General features: G+C 40.6%; 1 protein-coding gene across 1 annotated transcript in view; it reads right to left on the bottom strand.

The window, feature by feature from the left end:
- Positions 1 to 24,138, bottom strand: part of GPC6 (glypican 6) — a 1,112,749-nt gene that overhangs the window by 107,143 nt on the left and 981,468 nt on the right. The window lies entirely within an intron of this gene.

Genomic DNA, 24,138 nt, shown 5'->3' with positions numbered 1-24,138 from the left:
CAAGTCATTAGCCTGTGTTTAAACATTTCCAACAGAACTGGTTGAAAAATAATCATTCATTCAAAATTTATTTTTAAAGTTTATTTATTATTTTCAGAGAGAGAGAGAGAGAGGGTGCACAAGCGAATGGGGGAGGAGCAGAAAGAGAGAGAGAGAGAGAGAGTGAGAGAGAATCTCAAGCAGGCTCCCCACTGTCAGCACAGAGCCCCATGTGAGGCTCGAATTCATGAACTGTGAGATCATGACCTGACCTGAAGTCAAGAGCCAGACGCTTAACCGACTAAGCCACCCAGGTGCTCCCCATTCATTCGAAATTTTTATTTGCTTTTATGTAGTCCAAAAATGGGGTGGATGACTAAATACCAAAGCAGTATTTTATTTAATTTCATTTGAATATTTAAAATTATTTTACATGTATAAAACCAGGCTTAAAAATAAGAAAATTTGTTCATATTGAAAGAGTTGAAGGTATCTTAGTATTCCACATGAAGTTAAACCAAAGAACAAAAATAGAAACAAAGCAAAATTAGGTCAGGGATCAAGTAGATTTCAAAAAAAAATGGAATCTAGCCTCTTTTCTCCTGGATGGGGAAAATTGAGAATATTAAAGAAGAAGTGCTAACGCATGGATTTGGGTGCACAAAGGTCCAGACCCTACTCAAACCTTTCTAGATTTCCCAAGAACAGACCTGTCCCTGATTTGTACTATCACACCACTTCGGATGCCCTTCTGGGTTAGCACTTAGGCATGCTTTGGGGCAGAGACACATCTCTTACTTGGCTTTGTATATTCAAGGCTTATTATGGTGCCTATCACATTTTAAGCATCCAAAAATGTCTGTGAAACAAAATTGAGCTGAATTCAACTGAAGTATTGTTTGGGAAGCTTTAGTTTTCTGGAAAAGATGGTAATAGTGACATGTTGACAGGAGCTATGTGTTAGGAGCTAGTAGCCCTGAGTTCTCATCCTTCATCTGTCACTAACTAGCTGAATGGCTATGGGAAAAAACCCTGAGCTTACCTGGCCTCAGTCTAGTGAGGTGTATAAAAGGGACTGGTGATGAAGAGTTTCTCAGGGTCTATGGTGAAGGGCATATGTCCACTCCTACGGACACATGAAAACTGGCTCGCTTTTGTCTTAGCGTTCAGGGCACAGCTTGGTAGCCTGCCTCCACCAGGACTGTCGAGTAGAACTTTATGTGATGAGGACTATGTGGCTGTTGAAACTTAAAATGTGCCTAGTGCAACTGGAGAATTAAATTGTTAATAAATTAGTTGGCTTTTAATTAATTTACATGTAATTTTCATATTTTTTAAATGTTTCTTTTTGAGAGACAGAGAGAGAGAGGGACAGATCACGAGCAGGGGAGGGGCAGAAAGAGAGGGAGACACAGAATCTGAGCAGGCTCCAGGCTCTGAGCTGTCAGCACAGAGCCCAGCGCGGGGCTTGAACTCATGAACTGTGAGATCATGACCTGAGCCGAAGTTGGAGGCTTAAGTGACTGAACCACCCAGGTTCTCCTAAATATACTTTTAAAATTTGCTTGAGACTGCTTGCTACCATATTAGGCAACACAGCCTAGACTTTTAACATACAGATTCCCATCTTGGATCTCAGGTTTTTCAATTGTGAAAGCTCTTGGGAGCCAATCTTAAAACAATTTCCTTCTTTCAAAATAATAGATGTTTATTATCAAACACTTACAAAATATAGAAAAAAAAAACCAACAAAAAGTGAAATACACTGATAATACCACTTCCCAGAAAAACACTCTGAACAGTTTGTGTAGGCCTTGTTTTTTTTCCTCTGTGCATAAATATTTTAAGCATGCAACTAGAAATATACCATACATATATCATATAATCTGCTTTCTAAATATAATATATTATTAATGGTAAATGCTGTTTATACAGTTATTTTATAGTATTAGTGTGAGGAGACCAAATTTTATCTTTATTCATATCCAACCATGCTCAACCAAAGCCCAACAATCAAAATTCTTTCAGGGTTATAAATAGTTATGAATTAGGCAGATGAGAAACCTTTTAAGAGAGATGAATTCTTGTAAGAAGGATACAGTACTCTTAAGGAAGCACAGATTTACATTTCTAAAGAGGACTAGGTTTTGTGAACAACATAAGCTTGAACAGTATCAATTGGTTTTCTGCGCCAGCCCCCAGGATGGAGTCTGCTCTACAATTCGTGTAATGCCCCGGGAATAAATGCGCTCTATTCCAGCCACATTCCTGGCACTCTGTCCCATAGTATCCTTAGGAAAATTTGGAATATGAATAGATTCACAAAGATCCCCTAACAACAAATTTTCTGATTTTTTTCCCTTAGATAATGCAGACTTATCTGTGTACATCACGACAAGATCTTGTAACAAAAGTAGTGATTTCTCTGCATCTTGCTGACCTTAGTTATCTGGCAGCGTGGCCAGAGGATGTACATTGTAGGGTTGTAGTATTTTGATATTAAAGATGTTTTTCCCTTCAAGGTTTTAAAAGGTGGCTGTTGTCTGAGAGCTGATCTATTTCTTTTCTGTCTTTGTATCTGTTTTGTATGTTTATTAAAAATAACCTCCCTTAGGGGCGCCTGGTGGCTCAGTCTGTTAAGTGTCTGACTCTGGATTTTGACTCATGTCATGATCCCAAGGTTGTGGGATTGAGTCCTGCTTGGGATTCTCTCTCTCTTTCCCTCTGCCCCTCCCCCATTCAAGTGCATTCTCTCTCTCTTAAAAAAAAAAAATCCCCTTTACCCTTAGCTTTCTAATAGGTTTTTTGATGATGATTTTTTATGACGAATGACCAAGTTTCTCTAGATGGGTATATCCTGCTAGAAGAAGCAAGAATCCTTGTACAGGAAAAAGAATTGGCCCTATGGAGTTACTCACAACGTGAAATGAAAGAAACTGATCCTTAAGGGATCAGTTAAGGGATCGTTAACTGTGTGTTTTACATAAGTATCTGCACAAATCATAATACAAAGAGTACTGGTTGGTCTCTCTAGGTATATTCATCTGACATGAATGGGCTGACTTGAGACAGTGATACTGTAGGCTCTCCTGAAAATCTGAGAGCCATTGTGCTCTGGGTAATAAGGACCAGTGTTCAGACTGGATGCTAAGGACTTGTTTTAGTGTGACAGTTTGAAATTATGGGGTCCTATCATAAAGTAGAGCTGTTTCTCTCTGGTGACTTCCATCTTTTTGTTCCCTGTTCCTTTCCCGCCATAGTGCATGCCTGTTAGGTTTCTGGGTCTGCAAACTTATCTCCTCTTTTTAGACTCTAATCATGATAAAAATGCTCAGGGTGAACCACTCCTGATCATTTGCCTTTGTGGCCTTGGAAAAAGGCAGCCCAGTTGATGATCCTGTATATTAACCATAACCTAATGGTCACCTACACTCAAATTGGTTGCTCCTATATTTCCATTCTTTATTGCAACTCATTTAGTTTTTTAGAAGAGCTAATTTAAGATGATACATTTTTGATGTAGGTGGGTGTCTATTTTTCTTTTACTTTAGATCAGCAATTAAAATATGTTACTTTAAGTTATGTGGTTTAGGCTATTACTAATTATACATATATATACACACATATATATATTATATATATGTACATATATATACATATACATTATATACATATATATTTGCATATATGTATGCAAATATATATATAAATACACACGTATATGCACACTAGTTTATATACCTTATATATATGTTAGTATATATTACATATATAAACTAATATATACTAATTATATACATATAATTACTAAGTAAATTAAATTCTCCTTTGAAGACTCAAAGGCCAATGTAGATTGGCTCAAAACCTCAGAATCATCATTAAGAGTAGTAATGTGCATACAGTTAACACTACTATATTTTACACCTAAAAATTTAAGAGAGTAGATATTATGTTATGTGTTTTTTACCAAAATAATAATAACAAAAAAGAGTAGTAATTATTATTGTGCTGATCAACTACAGAGGTGGAGAAAAGGGAACACTTTTACACTGTTGGTGAGGACATAAACTGGTGCAGCCACTGTGGAAAATGCTATGGAGTTTCCCTCAAAAAGTTTAAAATAGGACTACCATATGCTCCAGCAATCTCATTTCTAGGAAATAAAATCACCAACTTGAGAAGATATTTGCACCCCCATGTTCACTGAAGTATTACTTATAATGGCCAACACATGGAAACAATGGAACTGTCCATCAACAGGTGAGTGGATAAAGATGAGATGTGTATATATATATATATATATATATATATATATATATATTATTCAGCCATGGGAAAGAAAGGAATTCTGTCATTTGTGACAATCTGGATGGACCTAGGGGGCATTATGTTAAGTGAAATAAGTCAGAGAGAGAAAGATAAATACTGTATGATCTCAGTTATATGTGGAATCTACAAAAAATGAAGTCATAGATACAGAGAATGGACTGGTTGGTGGTTGCAAGAGGCAGGAATTAGGAGGTGGGACAAATAGGTGAAAGAGGTAAAAGCGTATAAACTTTCAGTTAATAAGTCCTGGGGATGTAATAATGTAAGGCATGATGACTATAGTGAACAATATGGTTTTGCACATTGGAAGATGCTGAGAGAGTAGATCTTAACATTTTTTTTAAAGTTTATGTTTGAGAGAGAGACACACACAGAGAGAGACAGAGCACGAGTTGGGGAGGAGCAGAGAGAGAGACACACACAGAATCCCGAGCAGGTTCCAGGCTCTGGGCTGTCAGCACAGAGCCTGATATGGGGCTCAAACTCAATGAGTGGTGAAATCATGACCTGAGCTGAATGAAGTCAGACACTCAACCAACTGAGCCACCCAGGCACCCAGCTAAGAGAGTAGATCTTAAAAGTTCTCATCACAAGAAAAAAATATGTGACTGTGTATCATGACGGATGTTAAATAGACTTATTGTGTGATCTATCTATCTATCTATATATACATGCACATGTAATCATATATATATGTGTGTGTATATATATATATATATATATATATATATATATATATATGTATGTAATCATTATGTGGTACACCTTGGCCAATACAATGTTACATGTCAATTATATCTCAATAAAAACAAAAACAAAACAAAAACACATGTCTCCTTAAGATACAGTCATCCCTGTGCCCAGTTCCCCTTTTCATTCTAAATATACATGACAGGATTCCCCAGGGCCACAAAAGAGAAAACTTTGCAGAAAATTCTTCTGAGTATTTTGCATTTCCACTACAAAGCATCATGCTTATACCTCCTGTATTTAGGAGTCTAGTTTAGCTACATTACAGAATGAGAAAGTGGCAGTGGAAAGCTAGAGCTATCCAGTCCTGGGACAATGCGTAGGCCTGGGAGTGAATGGCCACTCTTCCGGGGGCCCCAGACCTCAGGTGGTGAGAGGGTCTGCATGGCCCGCCGAGCAGCCAAGAGCATCCCTGCTTGACTGGTTTGCCTCCCACCGGCTGGGCAAGGCAGTCATTAGTTAAGCTCTCCAGGTGTCAGAAGAACCTTCCCTCTTCTCTGGGGTTGAAGGAAGAAATGCCTCTCTCTCCTCCCACTACTTTTATGACACCAAGGCAGTCGTTCGTAAGTTCCTCTGCAATCAATTAAGCCACAACATGGCCATCACTTACTCCAGAGGCTGCCATCCTATGCTGTCTTAATTATCTCTGTGCCTTTTACATTTTGGAATATTTGGAACATTATTTTTAACTGTGTTCTTGAGCTGTTATCTATTGCCAATTAAACCGGGGCAGGACCAGCATGTCAGCTAATGATCAGCCGATCCTTCTGCACATATCTCCTGTGTCATCCAAGTTTTGTTTCTCTTTTTTTTTTTAATTTTTTTTGATATTTATTCCTTTTTTGAGAAACAGTGTGAGCAGGGGAAGGACAGAGAGAGAGGGAGACACAGAATCTGAAGCAGGCTCCAGGCTCTGAGCCATCAGCACAGAGCCTGACACGAGGCTTGAACTCATGAACTGTGGGATCATGACCGAGCCCAAGTCGGATGCCTAACTGACTGAGCCACCCAGGTGCCCCTCTCTTTAAACAAAGGACTGTTGTCTTGCTCAAACAGTATATAAAACCTTCATTTCCAAATGGAGATTAAGTTTAGATGAGTTAAAAATAACTGGTATCAGTGCACCTGGGTGGCTCAGTCAGTTAAGTGTCTGACTCTTGATTTCAGCTCAGGTCATGATCTCATGGTTGTGAGATCGAGCCCCACATCGGGCTCTGCATTGAGTTTGGAGCCTGCTTAAGATTCTCCCTCTGCTCCCCATCCACCCCCCCCAAATAAATAAGTAAGCATTAAAAAAAATAACTGGTATTGCAGCCTGAGGTTCCAAGGCACACAGAGATAAGGCGACTCCGTGAGAGCACGGGGGGCTTGCATAGCAGCTCAACCTGGTGCTCATCCAAAGGTGAGGAGCCAGGCTGCAGGTAACACCACACCTCCAGGCCAAGGCGTTTTGCTCAAGTAAGCTCAGACATTTCTGTTACGAATGAGGACACCTGATTCTGATTAGATGGAGGCAGGTGTCTGTGTTTCCATCTAGGACCATCTATTAAGTGTCGGAGACATAATGCACGTCCCAGAGTCCCATCTTGCTCATCTATGAAGTAGAGGTGATGACAATGTCTACCTAATAGTAGTGGCAAGAGGAACCAAATGAAATAGTAAAGTTGTTAGTTCAATGCCTGGCACATACATACTCAGCTGTCCGCAAAGTTTAGCTCATACAAGGCACCACCTCTGGGCGGAAGTGGAAAAGAGAGGACCAATTTACAAGATATTTTGGTGGAAGCGTTGACGGCAATTGACATGAGTTGTAAGAAAGTAAGAGGCACACGGATGACTTTAATGTCTATAGCTCTTTGGTATGCCAAATCAATGTTTTGATAATAGCTGCTTTGTGACGGATGAGTTCACTGCTGAGACGCAAGACTGCGTTATTTTCTCATGATGTCAAGCTCTACCAATTAATGATAACTACGAAGTCTTTGATGCCCTTCCTATTGAGAGGTGGGGTTTATGTCCCATCCCCTTGAATCTGGGTGGGCTCTGTCACTACTGTCACTAACAGCACATAGTAGAAAGGACATTGCCAATTTCTAGACCGATACCGAAGACACTGTAGCTTCCGGTTTCTGGGTCTTATGAGACTCTACTCTGAGATCACCATGCTGGACTGGTCATGGTGACAGTCGCAGCTGGGCCCAGATTTCCAGCCACCCTTGCTGCTGCAGGCAGAATGTCTGTGTCCCCCCCAAATCCATATGTTGAAACCTAATCTCCAAGATGATGCTGTATGGAGGTGGGGCCTTTGGGAAGCGATTAGGTCATGAGAGCTCTGCCCTCATGAATGTATTAGTGCCCTTATAAAAGAGACCTCAGAGAGCTCCCTGTCCCTTCCGTCACGTGAGGGCACATTGAGAAGACGGGTGCGTATGAAGGGAAGCAGTCTCGCACCAGACACCAAATCTCCTGGCGCCTTGACCTAAGATCTCTCAGCCTCCAGAAGTGTGAGAAATACATGTTTGCTGTTTAGACCATACAGTCTGCGGCATTTTTGTTATAGCAGCCCCTATGGGGCTAAGACATCTGCCGTGGTGCCAGACACATGAGGGAGGTGGTCTAGGACCTTCCAGACTCCTCTCCCAGTTGATTTATCATCTAGTGACCCCGGTCAGCACCATGTGGAGCAGAAGAATCAGCCCGCTGAGTTGTACTAAAATTCCTGATCCACGGTACTGTGATCTGTAATAATACAATTATTATTATAAGCTGTTAAATTGGGGGCCATTGATTTGTGACAACAGGAAACCAGGTTGCGTATGTGGTTGCAGCCACATGACAATATTTATAAAATATTCAGATATTTTCCCAGTATCTGTTTGACAGGACCTAAATATTCAGAATTCTAGCCAATTTATATTTGACAAACTTAACACCTAAGATATAACCCCGGTTTACAGACACTGGAATGATCAAGAAAAAATAAATATTGTCCTGCAGGGAACATACAAAAAACAAAAACAAAAACAAAACCTTGCTCTAAGCCTACAGAGCACTAAGGGCCCCCAAATGCACACCAGCTAGCCTCACATCAGGATATACTTCTCTCCTGGGATGTGAGCATGAGACAGAGAGGCAGCAGGCTTGGCAAAAGGTAAATACTCTGATTTTTTTCTAAGTATTTGACTTTATGAGGAGCAAGAACTCTGACACAGGAGCTGGACGTTATCTCTGATCTCTGGATGGCACTGGATTAAAACCTGTCTTGCTGCAGGGACTGTTGAATGTTTACGCTCCTCTAGGATATAAATATTAAGTAGGATTTCATACGATCAGATAAATATTTTTAATTTATTTCTTGAGAAAAGGAGATGTAACATCCGAAATGATCTTGCTGAATGCTACGGATTTTAATGTAGAAGGGAGTGATTTTCAAAATGTTTTAGAGGAGACAGGAAGAGGAAGCTTTTATTTTCAAATGAGGTGTTACCAGGCTTTTCCTAAATAATGATAGAGTAGAAATGACCTTGAAAACTCAGTTAAGGGGCTCCAGGGTGGCTTAGTCCGTCAAGCGTCCGATTTCGGCTCAGGTTACCATCTCACGGTTCGTGGGTTCGAACCCTGCATTGGGCTCTTGTGCTGACAGCTCAGAGCCTGGAGCCTGCTTCCGATTCTGTGTCCCTCTCTCCATCTGCCCCTCCCCTGCTCGTGCTCAGTCTCTCTCTCTCTCTCTCAAGAATAAAAAACACATTAAAATTTTTTTTAAACAATTTTTTTCCCTTTGAGGGAAATCTGAATTAAGATAAAAACTTCATTTCAAAGTTCTCATTAAATCTTTTACATTTGTCTTAATAATCTACTTTTTGAAAAATGAAATCTATAAGCACAATTTACTTTATAGTTTCATAGGAATTCCATAGTGACCATTTTTTTTACAAGTAATGCTCTCCCTCTTCCATCTGATGCACCAGTGTTTTTTAGCTTAACCAAGATATTTTCCCCACTGAGAAGCAGAAAAAAGAATTAAAAAAATAATAATAAAAGAAAATCAAGAAATATTAAAGGTACCCTGGTAAATTCATTCACTGGCATCCAGTTACTCATTAAAAAAAAATTTTTTTTTAGGTTTATTTACTTATTTTGAGAGAGACAGAGAGCACAAGTGGGGGAGGGGCGGAGACAGAGGCAGAGAGAAACCCAAGCAGGCTCCCTGCTGTCAGCTTAAAGCCTGATGGGGGGCTCGAACTCACAAAATGTGAGATCGTGACCTGCGCTGAACCCGAGAATCGGGCGCTCAACTGACTGAGTCACCCAGGTGGTCCCACATCTAGTTATTCATTAAAAGAAAACAAAAAAACCAGCTTCAACATACATGTATGTGCTCATTTATGCCCACGGGATAGATGTAATTAGAAAGCTTTGCTTTCTGTGGCTTCTGGAAACAGGCACATTGAGTATACACGTGCTTTGCTCTTGCCAAATCGATTAATTAAAATGCTCATGAGATCTTGGACAGGAATGTGTTTCTGGAGAGGCCTGGAAAGGGCAGAGCTAGAGGCGACAGGGATCCAGAGGCAGGTAGACCTGAGCTGGCTACTCAGAAAAGGGTGGCCACACCAGGGTAGAGAGCACGCGCTCTTTCCGGTCAGAGGGGCTTGTCAGAGGGGCTTTTCTTTTTTTTCTTGTAGTTTTTGTTTTTGGTTTTTAAGGCAATTCTATAGGAAAGACATTTTCACTTTTAGAATTCTGATTCATAAGAATCCCAAACAGAGACTATTTCCCCCTCTCTGGACTGCACTTCTGACTTTTTACATTGATCACAATCCCTACTTCTGCCTTTGCTGCTCTGTCATTTCTCCTCTGACGTGGCTAGCAGAACTGTCTTTAAAAGTGCAAATCAGATGAGGTCACTGCCTTGTTCTAAAGGTTGCCATGGACTTTAGGAGAAAGTCGGGACCTCTTAGCCTGGCCTTAGCAGCCCTGTCCACTACCACCCATGGTGCCCCAGCCCCATGTACAGGACTCCCTTCTCAGCATTCCATCAGAACTCTGAAAATGACATGGACATTGTCACCAATGTCCCCCACACATGCAATCCCTCCTGAAATTGATGGCCGACTCATTGCAAATTCACTTCTCACCACTGAACATGTCCCGTGGCTTCCTGCTGTTACAAATAATGCCACAGTGAATATCCTTGCACATGATTCATTCAACATATGTGCAAATAACTGTGTTGGATAAAATCTTGGGAGTTCAACTGCTAGGTCAAATATATTTTGGCATTTAAAATTTTGACAATGCCAAAGTTCTCTCTGTAAAGACTGTACCTGTTTACATTCCTGATAGCAATACACAACAGTGTCTGGTTTTCTAGGTCTCAAACTTTTAGATGTTGTTAAGATCAAACGGTTGGCTGTTTGCCAATCTGATAGGGTAAGAAACTGGCATCTCAGTGTGGTTTTGACTTGAATTTCCTTCATTATAAGATTGAACATCCTTTAATATGTTTAATACCGGATTTTTCTCTTCATATTCTTCGTTCACTTATTTTTCTGTTGGATTACTTTTTCATTTTGATATAAGGAATTATTTTTTGTAAAAATAAATACGTTAAAGACATCAGCTCTTTGGTGACATGAATCACCATTTCCTCTCACTAGTTGCCATTGATCTTTGGACTTGGTTCATGGTAGTTTTTGCTACGCAGAAATGTGAAATTTTGTATAGTCAAATTTACCACTCATTTGTTCATTCTTGGTCTTGTGTCATATTACACAGGCTTTCTCCTTTCCCAAGTTCACCTCTATGACCTAATGTACTTCCACTCAGGTATTCCCTCACTATCTTCCTTGCTATTCCATGAATATTGGCCTGGTACTTCTTCCTTGAATACTCTCCCCCAAATTTCTATTTCTGTCTTATTTTCTACTGGTCTCTCCCCCGTGTCACATCTTAGAAAAACCTTCTCTACCCTACAAACTACCACTCTTATCTGATTGCTGTTTATTTATTTTTGAGAGAGAGAGAGAGAAAGAGACAGGGAGAGAGGGAGAGAGAGAACATGAGTGGGGAAGGGGTGGAGAGAGAGGGTGACAGAGAATCCCTGCAGGCCCCATGCTGCCAGCACAGAGCCTGATGCAGGGCTCGAACCCACAAACCATGAGATCGTGACCTGAACTGAAGGTGGACACTTAACCGACTGAGCCATCCAGGTGCCCCTGATTACTGTATTCTGGACAGCAAGAAGGCACAGACTTCATCTTTGTTGTCTGTAGTCCCAAACCCTAGAAGAACTGGGATCTGGAGTTGTGAATCATCATTTGTTAAATAAATTATTGGAACAGTTTTTAAAAACTCTCTATTTTCTTCTAGAAACTTAAAAGCTAATTTGCTGCCCTCCTCTTTGCCTTAAGACTCTGTCTGTCTGTCTGTTCCCCTGCCATGTGCACCATCACAAATGCCTGCAAAACTTTATTAGCGCTGGCCTGGAGGATAAATAGCCCCTTGCTGGCTTTTGATGTGTTATAAGGTAGATGAAGAGTTTCTGTGGGAATTCAGAATCTTATTGTACTTTTTTATTAGGTAGAATAACTTTTTAGATCTTTTAGCTTGAAATTGAAAAGTATGGCTGGTTTCCTTTCTGTCAGAGGTCATTCCTAGGTTAATCTAAAAAAAAAAAAAGTTGACATATTTGGCTTTTACCAAACAAAGCAATTCCTGTTGTTTCTCAAGAGTCCAAGTTTGCCATTAACTTTGAAAACAATCTCTGTGATAAATGTCACATGTGTTTCTTCCTGGCAATTTGTCCACATTCACTAAATACCAAATTAATGATCTTTTTTTTTTTTTTTTCTTATTTTGCCAAGCCTGTGCGGTGTTTAGGTCCATTAAACGACAACAACAACAACAACAAAAGACAAAGAAGACAACAACAGGAGTCAGATCTAGCTACAGAAATCAATACCACAAAGTGAGGTAAATAATAGAAAATGGAAATGAACCAATTAAATGCAGTTTAAAATAGTGCACAGATATTTGATACCAAATAAGGCAGGGACAGTCACCCAGAATAATTACAGTAACTAAAGAACTTAAGCCAAATAAAAGAGAATTTAATGAAGATCACTGTTTACTTTGAAACCAAATCCAGGAAGAGGAGGAGAGAACAAATACACAAACTAATTTAATTCGGAAACCAATGCAAACAAAGAGGTTTATCTTGCTTCTACACTGTAAAAGAAAATGCAAATTGTGGGAGAAATTCTCCAGTACTCCCAGCACAGTACAGACATTGGAATTTCCAGGACTCATTTTCAGATGTTGGTTTCTTGTTAGTAGAATGATGCATTGCATTTCATAAAATGTAATATATTCACGCAAGCATCATCTCAATTCTGTATTATATCTTTGAGATGTTTAGTTACATCACGAGCCAGAAAGAGTGGGCTTTGTAAATCATGAACTTGATGGACATCAAAGTGTATACTACCAACCATAATCCTTTATTCAAATTTTTATTGCTGGTTCTTCATATGAATAATTTTTTATGTCATTTGTAGCTAGGAACGTTCAAAAAATTCACATCAACCCAACAATCTTTGCCTTGATGATGAATCACAGGATTAAAGGGTAAAGAATTCTTAAAGATCTCTTTCACAGAAGAACTATACTTATCTTTACATTCTTGGTGCCTCCAGAGGGTTCTGGTATCTAGTGGATTGATTTGGACCAACCAGTTGGTTTTATTGTTTAGGAAACAAGAACCCAAAGAAGAAAAGCAAATCATTCAGTGCAAACAACATCCCTTTGACCAAAATCTTTGTTCTCTCTTTCTCTATCCATTATACCAAGTATTGAAAATGCTCAAATAGCATCAATGTGCTTACTTACTATTTTGTTATTAAAATTACAAGTGTTTCACCACTTTTAAAAATATCGAAAGAGAAAGCATAAATGATAAAGATAGAGCATTTTTGCCCTAAGATTTTTCTCCTTCCTTCTTTGCTGCAGTTAAGTTTTTCTTTAAGCCTCCTTTAGGGCCCCAGTTCTTTCAGTGTGGGCACCGTGATCCTCAATTGTCCCTGACAAACTTATAAAAGCATTCACTTCGAGTCACAGGCTCCGCGACCCTGGGCAAATTGCTTAACCATTGTGATCCTGGTGTCCTCTGTTATCATGGGGGCTCTTCCTATGTCACCGTGGGGGTTAGATGGAACTAGGCACGTAGCACACTAAATGCTTATTATTACAGTATGCTTATTGTTATCTTTGTGGAGAGGAGAGTCCTTTCATTTACCAACAAAATGAATATTGAAGGTTTGATTCCATCATCATCCACGAGGTCATAAACCCTTACTGAAAGAGGACAATTTCTGACACGACCCCTTTATCTTACAGAGAGGGTCACCCAGTCCCAGTGACACGAGGGGTCTAGTGATTTGACTGGACACCCTGGCAGACTTGTGACCATTGTCCAGTTCTGTCTTCAAACAGGCTTTCTCTACTACATCGTGCTGGTTCCTTCTGCACAGTCAGCCAACCTACCATTATGAAACAGAACCAGTTACTCCTCATCAGGGAAATACAAATCAAAACCACACTCAGATGTCACCTCATGCCAGTCAGAGTGGCCAAAATGAACAAATCAGGAGACTATAGATGTTGGAGAGGATGTGGAGAAACGGGAACCCTCTTGCACTGTTGGTGGGAATGCAAACTGGTGCAGCTGCTCTGGAAAACAGTGTGGAGGTTCCTCAAAAAATTAAAAATAGATCTACCCTATGACCCAGCAGTAACACTGCTAGGAATTTACCCAAGGGATACAGGAGTACTGATGCATAGGGGCACTTGTACCCCAATGTTCATAGCAGCACTCTCAACAATAGCCAAATTATGGAAAGAGCCTAAATGTCCATCAACTGATGAATGGATAAAGAAATTGTGGTTTATATACACAATGGAGTGCTACGTGGCAATGAGAAAGAACGAAATACGGCCCTTTGTAGCAACGTGGATGGAACTGGAGAGTGTGATGCTAAGTGAAATAAGCCATACAGAGAAAGACAGATACCATATATTTTCACTCTTATGTGGATCCTGAGAAACTTAACAGAAACCCATGGGGGAGGGGAAGGAAAAAAAAAAAAAGAGGTTAGAGTGGGAGAGAGCCAAAGCATAAGAGACTCTTAAAAACTGAGAACAAACTGAGGGTTGATGGGGGTGGGAGGGTGGGGAGGGTGGGTGATGGGTATTGAGGAGGGCACCTTTTGGGATGAGCATTGGGGGTTGTATGGAAACCAATTTGACAATAAATTTCATATATTGGAAAAGAAAAAAAGAAAAAAGAAACAGAACCAGTTAAAGCATTTCGGGTGTCAATAAACCAAAAAAGCCTAAACCTTTTGCCAGTATATTGCAGTTAAAGCAATCCTCCTATATCTCCCTCCTTTGCCCTAAAAGTTAATAAAGCAAATAACCCCAGAGACCATTTGTTCCTGTAGCACAAGGGCTTGCAACCTACATGGAATGAATCACGAACCTCTCCCAGAACCAATAAAAAATAAATAAATGAAAAGTCAGGTGTGTTGTCAGAATTCCCTGCTGGGTCTGAACCGAGTGATTAGTGAGCGATTCAGCAAGCAATGGAACCCTTCTCTCCTTCTCACATGTGTACTGGTGTTATTAAAAAGTATAGATTTTTTATTATTTTGTTGCCATGCGAAACAAAAGGAAGATGAAAATACAGGGCAGTCTGCCCTGTATCATGGGTCATCAGACCCAAAATAAAATGCTGGATTGTTTAAGAGAAGAAAAACCCCCACCATTTTGGCAGGTGATAACTTCATCTCTTCTCACGTCTGATTCACCCTGTGAAATGGCAAGATGACTTCTATTATTTCTTCTGTCTCTACATCTTTAAAAAAAATTTTTTTTAATGTTTTTATTTATTTTTGAGACAGAGAGAGACAGAGCATGAGCAGGGGAGGGGCAGAGAGAGGGGGGACACAGAATCCGAAGCAGGCTCCGGGCTCTGAGCAGTCAGCACAGAGCCCGACGTGGGGCTTGAGCTCACGGAGTGTGAGATCATGACCTGAGCTAAAGTCGGACGCTTAACCAACTGAGCCACCCAGGCACCCCGGTCTCTACATCTTATATCAAGTTATCAAGTTATCTTCAAAATATGTGCCATGGTGAAGATACAGATCATTTTCTAACCTGGGGGGGAGGGAGGGAGGAAAGGGTGGGGAGAGAGAGAGAAAAAGAGAGAGAGAGAGAGAGAGAGAGAGAGAAAGACAGAGAGAAGGCCATGATCCCACGACAGAGAAGGACTGGGTACTTAGGCAGCATTTTCATGGAGCCTGGGCCTGGTACTGGTATAACAGCTTTAGGGCACAGAGATTCATTTTACTTTTACAGCAATACCACGCTGTAGGGAGTACTATCATCTCCTTTAATGACTGTGGAGGCTAGACCCTAGAGGTGAAATAGCTTGCCCAAAGTCTCATGGCTTGTGGGGTGGTTAGGGTAGGTGCTGGTCTGAGTAGGCCAGAACTAACACCAAGGAACTGCTTGAACTTGTCACTCTAGCTAAGGAGACCTCCTCGAGTCCCAGGTAGGTGGGCCTGAGCGTGTATCTGTGCAGTTAACGAGGCTGAGGCAGGCGGATCACTGCCCGCACTTCTCTGGTCCTGCTTCTCCATGAGGCTGTGTCACACAAACAAGTGCTCTTGGGAGCTTTGGAGAGCCACTCTCATGTTCAGGCTCCGGGTACACACTTCCTCTTTATGGGCCTTCCATTATTAGCGTTGGGGGTTTAGGCTCTTCTAGAACTTATCACTGAAATATAACCTTGTTGAATATAAGAATGCAGTCGTTTTTCTGTTCTTAGAATACGTGTATGGGGAAGGAGTATTTAACATCAGCCATAAAATTAAACGTCACTTCGTTTATTTGGCTTCCAAAAAAATATAACTACTTTCTTACGAGATTTCTTTTTTTTATTTTAATGTTTATTTATTTATTTTTTTGAGAGAGAGAGAGACAGAGCATGAGCAGTGGCAGAGAGAGAGAAACACGGAATCCGAAGCAGGCTCCAGGCTCTGAGCCATCAGCACTGAGCCTGACGTGGGGCTCGAACTCATGAACCACAAGATCATGACCTGAGCCGAAGTCCGTTGCTTAACCAACTGGGCCACCCAGGTGCCCCCACAAGATTTCTTTTTATGCTGAAGAACATATTAGCTGAATTGGGAGGGAAGTTTTTAGGCAATATTCACTCCTTTTTTATCTTAAGTCTCTCCTAGCCAGGGAGTGGATCTTCAACTGCACATTGGACATCTCCACCGAGTGTCTATTTATGTATGTTTGTTATATAAAATTTGGAAAAAAGAAGAGAATAAAAATCCTCTGATACACCAAGACAGAGATCACTATGGGTAATATTTTGTGGTATTTCCTGGTGTGAATTCTAATATGAATAGTATTGGGGTCAGGCTAAATGCAGTTTTCCCCCTTTACTTTCAGTTCAATAGCACAGAGTGAGATATCCCCACTATATCCAAGAACACATCCCTTTTAGTGACTGCACGATATTTTATGTCTTCAATGCATTCTAAACTTCTGTCACCTTTCTACCATAGTTGGCTTTATAAGTTCTTACCAGATTTTGCACTGCTATGAAATAGAGCTCCTATCTTTGATCTGTACCTATTTCTGATTATCACATTAATATAGATTTCTGGGGTGCTGGTGTGGCTCATTCTGTTAAGCACTGGACTTTGATTTCGGCTCAGGTCACGATCTCATGGTTCGTCGTCAGTCTGAGCCCCGCATTGGGCTCTCTACTGTCAGCTCAGCGCCGTTTTTACATCCTCTGTCCCCGCCCCTCCTCTCTGCCCTTCCCCCACTCATGCTCCCTCTCTCTCAAAAATAAATAAACATTAAAGAAAGATAGATTTCTTTAAATTGACAGTTTTTTATTAATTTAAAAATAAGTATAACAAACTTTTGATAAATACAAAAAGTTCAGACTTTAATATGGAGAAATACCCTTAATATAGAAAGCTAAGTGTAGGCAAGAGAAATAGTTCTGATTCCACCATTTCATAGACCTCCTGCATTTAAAAGGCAGCCATTTAAGATGATACTGCATTTTTAAATATAAAAATTTAGAATTAAAAGAATTGTTTGTTTCAATGCATTAAAAGGAGACACGGGTTCCAGTACCTTCACCACAACCTACGCATGTGACACTGAAGTTATTACTTCACCTCTGGAAAGTTCAGTGTTTCAGTTTGTAGATATCTCATGGGCATTCTAGCTCCAAAGCCACGTGGATCTATAGCTCTAGACCATCTCGGAGGGAGCATGCTAGAGCATCTGGGATCAGCGAGGATGAGTGCATGGGTGTTGGCGGATAAACCAAAGACAAAGTGGGTGGGGCCACTGGCCTAGGATTCTGACCCAAGCAGGTTCTGACCCAAGCAGGGGCAACAGCAGCCAGAGGCGTTCACTAAGCATCCAAGTGAAGGACATGTGCGGCACAGATGAAGAAAAGCTATAGGGATGCAGATAAGATGCCACCCATGGAAACCAACACAAGCCACCCATGTTGGGAGGATGTAGAAGGAATGGATAGGTGTGTGTCCTGTCACAGAAACACTTGGCTTTTACTTTTGGCTCCATTCTTAAGACCATTTCCTCTCCAGATAACGTTAAAGGAAAGAAAACTGTGTATAAAAAGGTAGGCTTTAAAAACGGCCAATTGGAATCCACCAGTGATTTCTGAAAAGCCAGTCAGAGGAAAATGGGTCAGTGGCCCCAAATCCAACTTGAAACTGCAATGCAAGGGAAGCAGGACTTTGAAATGTGGGGGCAGTATTATCGAGCTGTGTGCATTATCGTGTTCGATGATCACGGACGTCTGGAGTAGATGATCGTGAAAGACTTAGGTATGGAGGCAAGGGGATCAGCAGGTAGCCATTCACTTAGATTCGAAGGCAAACAAATAGCTTAGTTGTTGAAGAGTCACCAGTCAAATCACTTCCTACATCCTGCCAGCAGCGTCTCATTTAATCCGCTGGCTCTCAGAGGTAGATGCGGGGCTTAAACGAATCAACTTCGTGAAGCCAGAGTTTCCATATTGAGAATGGAGCCGGATGCCAACCCAGATCCATGAGACTCCAACCTCTAAGCTTGTAACCGTTACTCTCTGTGCTTCTAAACACTTAACAAGATTTAAAAAATATCCATATTCAAAAGGCAATGTGAAAGTCCTAGAACTGCTTGCAGAATTAATCAAAGCATTACAATAAATTGCAAAATTTGAGAGATGCTCTTCAGGGAGGAAGTCTTTGTTATCTTGGTCAAATAAAACATCCAGTGTCAAAGACCTTGATGTTTTTCTAGAGAATTCCCTCTATTTTCTTTAAGTATGTATGTAAGGTTTTAAGAGCAAAAGACATAGAAAACGTAGGCTTGCTTACAATAGAAGTAGAAAAAAAAATCAGGATGAGTATCTGCTATTTGGTGATAGAGTCAACTCCAAAAACTGGTGCCTGGTGCCTTCCCATTTGTATCCTTACCTAGGTAGATAAACATGTGCCAAGTTATTTCTGCTAACACACCTGAATTAACTGTAAGACACCTTTGGGTATTTGTAAATCAATAATACTACTGTTTTTTAAAGCAAACACGTATCTTGAAAACAGGCTCAGAGATCTTTGTAAGAAAGGGAACAGTAATCTGAGGCTACTAAAAGACAATGAATGGGACTGATTTTAAAGAAAAAGCAAGGTGGTGTATTCTAGTGACAAATGGGTGATGTATATATGTATGCACATTCAGTGTATTACTTGCTATACTTTTTAAAAACGTGGCTATCTTTTAAATGCTGCCTGTAATCATATTCAATAAGCTTGCACAAACTATTTTACTCCCATGGCTATGAAGCTCTGAATTCTGTAGTTAGGACACATTTGCCTCCCCTAAGAACCTCCCAGAACTATCATTTAGAATTTAGCTAGGCAGAAGATGTACTGAAAGATACCTGGTGTGATTATTTCCCATTCTTCCTGATCGTTCAGAATTTTAGATCTAGGTTTGAAGTCGCGATGCCACTGGCCTCTCTACTGTTAGCTGTTTAACTTCATCTGTATTTAATTTTTGTTTCTTTCATATTTCTTCTACACATACTCCCAGATGCCGTCAGGAAATGGGCCCATTTTGAATACATCACATAAATACACTGCAATGGGGGAAGGCCTCTTCATTTTGAAAATGCCACACAGCACAACGGCTGAAAGGAGGTTCATTGAGTAATATTAGCTGCATTTCTATGGGAGCACTAGAAGTGCTTTTTTCCCAAAGCACTTAACATAGCAAAATTGCCTCACTCATCATAGCCAAGCAGTCACCTTTAGAGTGGTACACGGAGCTGTTTTTCAGGATGGAGTAACACTTCAGACGGGATGGGAAATGAAGAAGAATTCGGTGTCGAGCGGTAATGGTAGGGGAATTTAAGCAGGAAAAGTAAAATTACTTCTTTGGAATTGGGTCAGAACTCTTAAGACTAACAGCTATCCAGATAGAGACTATTCTGAGAATGCCACTGGATATTTTAATGAATAAACCCCTTCCGGCAGAAAGACACGTCTATTGTATACATCTGTATCGTATACATCTATCCCTTTTCCCCCACATACATTTACTATGTAGAAGTCTTAAATATATTTTTAAAAATTGACCCAGAAAAATGTGTATTCGTTCTTCAAAACTTGCATTAGACCGTACATTTACGGTCAGATTTATTTTTAAAGGTTAACTAAACAATATCAACATAGTACAGAAAAGCTAGAGAATTGAAATAAATAATTAGAAAGTAGAATGCTTACAATAGCACTACTGGAATTAAAAATGGAGGGGGGTCAGAAACAATCCTTTATGGCAGCATAACTGCTGAATGGCTAAACCATTAAAGAACCCTGGGCCACTGGACAGAACTAAAGACTCTCAACTCTTGACTTTGTTGACTGTTGACGCATTGTTTTCTTTACTCATTCATTTAATTAGCCAACAAGTAGTGAGTACCTGTGATGTATGAGGTCCCTACTAGCTACGAGACTCACAGAAAAACAAACAAGCATACTGGCAATTATTATTAGGTGTGATGGAGTCTAAGCAGGAAAGTACCTAGTGCAGTGGAACCTCAAAGAGAAAGCATTTAGATCAGCCTGTGGGGGTGGGGTGGGGAGGAGCAGAGATAGCTTTCTGGAGCTGTGTTTTTGAAGCCTGATACTTTGCTACTGGGGGTTAGCAAAGTAGAGAAGAAAGAGTGGGAGGTGTGGGTGGAATAGAAGACAGAATATCAGATAAGAGGGAACAGCAAGAAGAAGGCATAGAGACAAAGAGATGGTGAAAAGCATGATGAGAAAGGGAGACCACAGGACAAGGAGGGGTCGAGTTTCAAAGGGAAAGGATGACAGGTCAGAGGCTCAGTGGAAATGTCCAATGAGCAGCTGGATACCCATATCCTGGCTAGGAGAGAGAGTAGGGCTCCGGAGCAAATTTATGTTACAAAAGGAGTGATTACTGCCCCCAAACTTGCCTTCCAGCCCAGCCAATATGTTCTTCAGCATTCTTGGGAATAATGTCAAAAAGAACAAATTGATAATATAAATCATTTATATTGATGGCATAGGCTTATGCAAATCTACTTGACAAAAGCATCCATGGCACGCATTTAGCAGCCTCTGGTTGTTCTGGCAGCCTTTTTCCTGTCATTTAACCCCAACGCTATTCTGCTCCATCACTTACCACTCTGGTTTTCTGCTTTTCCTTCTCTTTTACTCATTTCCCTCACCCCTCACACTTGTGCTTTCTGTTTCTTCCTTCTCTCTTTTTTTTTTACTGTCCTCCCTTTTGCTTATAATGCACATGTACCCAACTACTGGGTCCTCCTTTTCTTTTCTTTTTTTTTTTTAAATTTATTTAATAGTTCTTGAGAGAGAGAGAGAGAGAGAGAGCAAAAGCAGGGAAGGGGGAGAGAGAGGGAGACATAGAATCTGAAGCAGGCTCCAGGCTCTGAGCTGTCAGCACAGAGCTCGACGTGGGGCTTGAACTCACAAACTGTGAGATCAAGACCTGAGCCGAAGTCGGACGCTTAACCAACTGAGGCCCCTGGTGCCCCCTGTGTCCTCCTTTTGCACCCATGTCGCATTTGCACCCAAGCACTCCATTAATTTCCAACAAGTGTCTTTAAATTTTACCACACATATCGGAGTCCTTTTCTCTAAGAATTGCCCCCTTTGAGCTCTCACAGCGCCTTGATTATCCCTTTCCCTGTTTTGCACATGATGGCATGATGATCTGGTTTTCAACCTATGTCTTCTGCTAGACTTTGAGCTCTTTGAGGCTGGGTACTAAGAATTATTTATCCTTCATTCCTTAGTGCCCAGAACAACACCTGATGCATAGGGATGCATATTCTCAACTATAAATATCTGCTGAAAGAAAGGATATGAGGATTCCGGATGCTTGTGTAAGGTGAATGCACAGACTAAGTTTCAGTAGAAAAGGTAAAGAAAGAGTTACTTCCAACTCCAGGACCCTGGTTAGTGGTAAGGAATGAACTGATGAATCTGGCGTATCTTCATTCATTTATTCCTCGGCACAGGGCTATGCCAGATGGAAGAGATTCAATATACAAATATGTTAGTAGTGGAAATCTCACTCCTTCCACCTGCTTCCCTTTTAACCCACTATCAAATAAATCCGCCAACTACAAAATGCAATAAAAGCCTTGGTTTTGTCTGACATGTTCGGTCCTTTGTCACAAGTGATGGGGAGCACAGAGAGAGGAATCTATATCCCTTTTTTGCAGATGCTGGAACCAAGGTATGGAGAAGATCAGTGACTTATCTGTAGGCCTCTGCCCAGTCTTCTGCCCACCAGACGTCAGTGACTATTAACGTTGGTCCTGGGGACACTGGCACGTTGCCATAGGAAACAATAGTGGTGGCAGCCACGGTCTCAATTTCCAGTGACAGTTACACATACACTCTCTACCAATGGCGCAGTTCTCGGGTGGTGTCGAAATCAGTGGCCATGGCTCTTCATCTTCTACCTGTGTCTCCTATTAATATAAAAGCTTACTCCAGGGGTGCCTGGGTGGCTCAGTTGATTCAGTGACCGACTTCGGCAGTTTGTGAGTTCGAGCCCCACGTCGGGCTCTGTGCTGACAGCTCAGAGCCTGGAGCCTACTTCAGATTCTGTGTCTCCCCCTCTCTCTACCCCTCCCCTGCTCATGCTCTGTGTCTCTCTGTCTCTCAATAATAAATAAATATGAAAGAAAAAAAATTAAAAAAAAAAAAGCTTACTCCAGACTGCCTAATGCATTTTTAAAAGCTTGCTACCAGCCTGTAGATTTCAGAGCTGTCTTGCAGCGTCTTCTGACACAAGGTTCAACACTTCTTGAACTACAGTGCCAACACAAATAAAGGAAAAATGAAAAAGTAAGGATTCTTCAATAGAAACCCTGGAATGGTGCCTCTGCACTCCCCAAAGGCAGTATGTGTCTAAGATGTCCCAAGTCAATGGGACTGATCTGATTAACCTATTTATTATTTTGACATTGTAGCAAAAACGAGAGGGAAGAGCCATTTCTCTGTTTTTTGTCTGGCTTGGCTAACCACGTTATTGGATAGAAGAGAAAAATTGATCGAAAGCAGAGGCACAGGGGTATAAAAAACCTCCTCTGTGATCTTCACAGAACTCTTTGTAGTTTCCATTTCTATTTTCTTTCCTTTTAATGGATTAGTGTTATGCTAAAGGGCAAAGGTCATTTTAGAATAATGATGTGTCAAAGTCAACAGAGGGTGAATTGTGTAGCAGGTGTCAAATAAATATATGGTATTTAAAATATTTACATCTGCAAATGGAAGCTGTATTTCCATCCTCTGATTACTTCCTCAGGCTTTTATCGACTGAAGGGGAGAGAAGAGGGCAACTCTAATCCTGGGCTTCCCAACTCTTCCCCAAGTCTCCTAAAACACTAGGACCCTGCTGCTCTCTCATTCACATATGAGGCTACTTTCTGAGTCTTGGTTTAGAAATCTGTAAATTGGTGATGGGCAGTAACTACCTTTCAGGATATTGAGAAAGTTAAATGAGGCAACTCATGAAAGAGCCAAATCCAATGGTTGGCATGTAACTGGTAGTCAATGAAAGTTATTTCTGTTTCCTTTTTGTATGTTCTTCCAATGGCCATATGGGAGCTGGGCAATTTTAATTGCCAATGGCTTGTAGTTTAGAAAATGTTTTGTTATTATTCTCAGTCTCTTCATAATTATTTATCTTTTGCTTTCTCTATCTTGCATACCCACAATTTAATATTTGGAGGGAAACAAAAAATGCTATTAAATCCTACTTTACATCATTATAGGCAAAAGTTCCTTTCCAAGAGCACCTCTGCTGGTTCATTAAAATGTTGCCTTTCCTTGCTCTGAGTATCTTTCAACTTTGTCTCTATACTAGGGATTGTCAACCATGGCTACCATGAGAATTACCTGGGGACTTTGAAAACTTCCCATGCCCAGGCTGAACCAGTTAAGTCAGGATCTTGAGGTTAGAACTCAGGTATCATTGAGAAACACTGCCTTAGTCAATGATGCCTGGGAGTTGGCCAAATTCACTCCTGCCTCAGGCCTCTTAACATTCTTTGCTAGTCCAAGACCCATATACTTCCACCAATAATTAAATACAAAATAAATACCTTTTGAGCAAATACCATAAGCCCAACCCTGTGCTGAAACATCCCAGCTGATAAATTCACTCTCTTTCAGAGAAAACAGAGGCTAGGAACATGCCTCTCAAGACTTCTTTATCTCCACTGATTATGGATCCCACTTCTTCCTCCTCTTCAGGAGACACTGCTCCTTTATTCTCTCCTTCAGCATTTAAACATGTCCGAATATTTGCCATTTAAAAGCAACTTGAAAATCTGTCTTTATTCTGTTCTATTAACTATCAAACAAGATCCTAAAGAAGAATAGCCAAAATCCATGTCTAAAGCCCCTCTCAATA

Source organism: Lynx canadensis, chromosome A1, assembly GCF_007474595.2.
Source record: "Lynx canadensis isolate LIC74 chromosome A1, mLynCan4.pri.v2, whole genome shotgun sequence".
NCBI classification, from domain to species: Eukaryota; Metazoa; Chordata; class Mammalia; order Carnivora; family Felidae; genus Lynx; species Lynx canadensis.
This window is presented reverse-complemented; position numbering and strand designations above follow the sequence as displayed.